We start from the raw sequence: 3,860 nt of genomic DNA, 5'->3' as shown, positions 1-3,860 counted from the left end.
GTTCATAAAAAAAAAAATCTGAACTTCACATAAAATTTCTGCAAGAGTACTCTACTACTACAGTTTGGAAACAACTTAATTATTACACAAACTCACAAAAAGGAAGACACAAGACCTGAAAAACTATTTCCCCGTTAAGTTTACTCTTTCTGATATGCAAAATATTAAAAAAATATCATATTAGGTCAAATGGAATAACATCTGGGGTTTAATCAACCAGGAGAGAAGGAAGGCTTTATATGTTGGTATTCAATAGTTAATGTTATCCACGTAATTAATCAGGTAATGAAAAATATCAACAGGGTATACCAAACTACTAAGTATGGCATTTACAGATTATGAAAAAATTTTGATTATGTAAAAACTTCAGAATTAATGGAAACCCTTCGAAAAAAAAAAAAAACGAAAAAATAATTGCATTTTATTTTAGAACAATTTAAGATATCTAAACAGGAAGGGCGTCAATCTCAAATCTACTTAAAGATAATGAGAAAATTCCAATTGAGATAAGAGTTCTACAAGGACACCCCATCTTTATGCTTAGATAAAGATTTTAGAAATTTATTTTGAGAAAATGAAGAAATTAACATTAATGTGTAATACCTTAACATCGTAAGATTTGCAGATGATGTAGTTATGTTTATTGAATCATGGGGGGAAATATATAAGATAATAGAATATTTGAATAAAGAAACCAGAGCTCTAGGACTAAAATTAATATGAGTAGAACTATAATAATGTTAAATGGTAATGCAGAGAAACAACATATAAGAGTTATGGACCAACCTCTAGAGATTATTAATTAAAATGCATGCTTAAAAGAGGCTGTAAGTGTTTCCCTAGGACATTTGACTGTAATTTAAATAAATGTAAGCATGGGATAGATATCCCTTGGTGAAGAAAATGAGATTATGAAATGTAATATGCCCCTTGTTCTTGAAATAACGGTACACTCGGGCACGCTATTCTGTCTAATTTCGCTTTGTCTTGTTTTGTTGAAGTTTTTTATAGTTTATATAAGAAATATTTATTAGAATGTTGATTCTATTCTTAAAATATTTTACTTTTCTTTTTTTTCCTTTCGTCACTGAGCTATTTTTCCTGTTGGGGCCCCTGAGCTTATAGCATCCTGCTTTTCCAACTAGGGTTATAGCTTAGCCAGTAATAATAATAATAATAATAATAATAATAATAATTGATCATATGGTCCTACTGGTAATATATATATATGTGTGTGTGTGTGTGTGTGTATGTATACTGTATGTACATATATATGTATGTATGTATTATATATATATATATATATATATATATATATATATATATATATATATATATATATATATATATATATATATATATATATATAAAATTAAATATATGTATCGGACACAGGTAAGATACGAATAAATAAAAGGGGAATCACTTTTTTTTCAAACCTAATCATTGTAGATGCGTGAAATCGAAGTAAAATCAAACACCAGTTCATTGGCTTATGCAAACAATATGCAAGTGTGTAAAATTTTCGATGGATAAAACTAAATTTTACTAATTTAGGGCCAATTCCGGATGAGAGTAGTCGGTGAAAATTGTTTATTTGATGTGTACCGTTGATGGAACCAACTTCCTACTTTTATATATATATATATATATATATATATATATATATATATATATATATATATATATATATTAATATATATATATATATAAATATATATATATATATATATATATATATATCTATATATATATATATATATTAATATATATATATATATATATATATATATATATATATATATATATATATATATACACATATAAGTAGTATATATATATATATATATATATATATATATACATATATATATATATATATATATATATATATATATATATATATATATATATATATATATATATATGTACATACATGTACATATATATATATATGTATATAATTTATATATATATATATATATATATATATATATATATATATATATATATATGTGTGTGTGTATTTATATATTGTGGGATGATCTTCTAATCGGGTAGATGAATCATTAGAACTTCAAAAGTTCAAAGTTTTAGCAAATGTTTTTATGTTGACCAGGCTGACATGAGTCTTTTTATAGTTTATATATGACATATCTGTTTTTGACGTTGTTAATAGTTTATACAGGCATATCTGTTTTGACGTTGTTAATAGTTTATACAGGCATATCTGTTTTGACGTTGTTACTGTTTTTAGAACAATTGGTTGTTAATTTATTCTCATCATTCATTTATTTCTTTATTTCCTTATCTCACTGGGCTATTTTTCCCTATTTGAGCCCTTGGGCTTATAGCATCTTGCTTTTCCAACTATGGTTGTAGCTTTGCTAGTAATAATAATAATAATAATAATAATAATCATAATAATATATGTATATGTATATATATGTATATATATATATATATATATATATATATATATATATATATATATATATATATATATATATATGTGTGTGTGTGTGTGTGTGTGTGTGTGTGTGTGTGCGTTTGCTTGAGCTAAATTGTTTTCTTTTTCCTCATTCCTTAAATAGGTTTATATTTTCAGGGATCTCATGATAAACAAATCTAGTACTAAATAATATACATCCAGAGAAATGTATTTTTTGGTCCACAATTCATCCAACTTTTCTGTTTACTAACCATTACTAATCCATTTTCATCAATAGGCATTAATACGTTTCTCCAATCATTGAGATTTAATGTTTTTTTCAATGAATCTGATAGTAAAGATAAGGCAGAATTTATTATTCCAATATTTTATTGATTACAACCTATTATTCATTAAAGTAAATCACTTCCATACATGGAAAATTTAATATACATTAATATTTTATCCGCAAATATGCAAATATAGGGGAAACTAATTCATATTAATAAAGTGGTAAAATATTAAATAAATTAATGACAATTAAGTTGCATATGCAACCTTCATTAGGAATTTTATGACGATAATCTGATTATCATTAATGTGGTTCTGAGAAGTGGAATAACGTAGCAAGATAACGATGCAATACTTGACATATTTATTAAGTATGCTAATAAGATTATTGCAAATTGCGTTTAAGCTTTATGATAAAATAAGAACAACATAGGAATAATGGAATTCAATACAAAAATCAGCCAAAACCAATCTCTCTGGATAAATCTTTGTTTGAAAATTTCCTTATAATGGTACGTGACAATGGAACACACCTTAGCAAAGGTTATATTATTGCTATTTATATATTTTGTTTAGCCATTGGCGCTTTGATTCTTTTGAATAAGAGAGAGAGAGAGAGAGAGAGAGAGAGAGAGAGAGAGAGAGAGAGAGAGAGAGAGAGAGAGAGAGAGAGAGAGAGAGAGAGAGAGAGAGAGAGAGAGCATATCGAAGAAGTGAAATAATTTAATTTTTCTTGACTCTGGTGAAAAAGATGAAGTGAAAACTTAATTCCATTAGAAAATTCCCCATTGTCAAAAACTATTGTTATTTTTCATAATTAGCTATCTTCATATGAAAATTCCTTGTCTCACGGTCATATATTAAAATTAGGGTCTCACCTTTGTTTACATCAGAATCCCATTTATGCCAATATCATCACTATTCTTGATTAACTACTCATATAAAAAGGGATAAATATTTCATAAAATATGGCAATCGATGTTGCATACATTTTAGGCCAGTATCATGGCTTACTTTTAGCTTGTTATATTTTTAATGTTCTACATAATAAAAATTCATTACCACATTTTATTTATTTATGTTGTCGTTTGGAATCCCTTGGGTTATTTTTTACGTAACTTAGTCTATATCAAACTAA

This window comes from Palaemon carinicauda, chromosome 26 (genome assembly GCF_036898095.1).
Source record: "Palaemon carinicauda isolate YSFRI2023 chromosome 26, ASM3689809v2, whole genome shotgun sequence".
Lineage (NCBI taxonomy): Eukaryota > Metazoa > Arthropoda > Malacostraca > Decapoda > Palaemonidae > Palaemon > Palaemon carinicauda.
The sequence above is the reverse complement of the archived record's forward strand: the minus strand, read 5'-3'. Positions refer to the sequence as shown.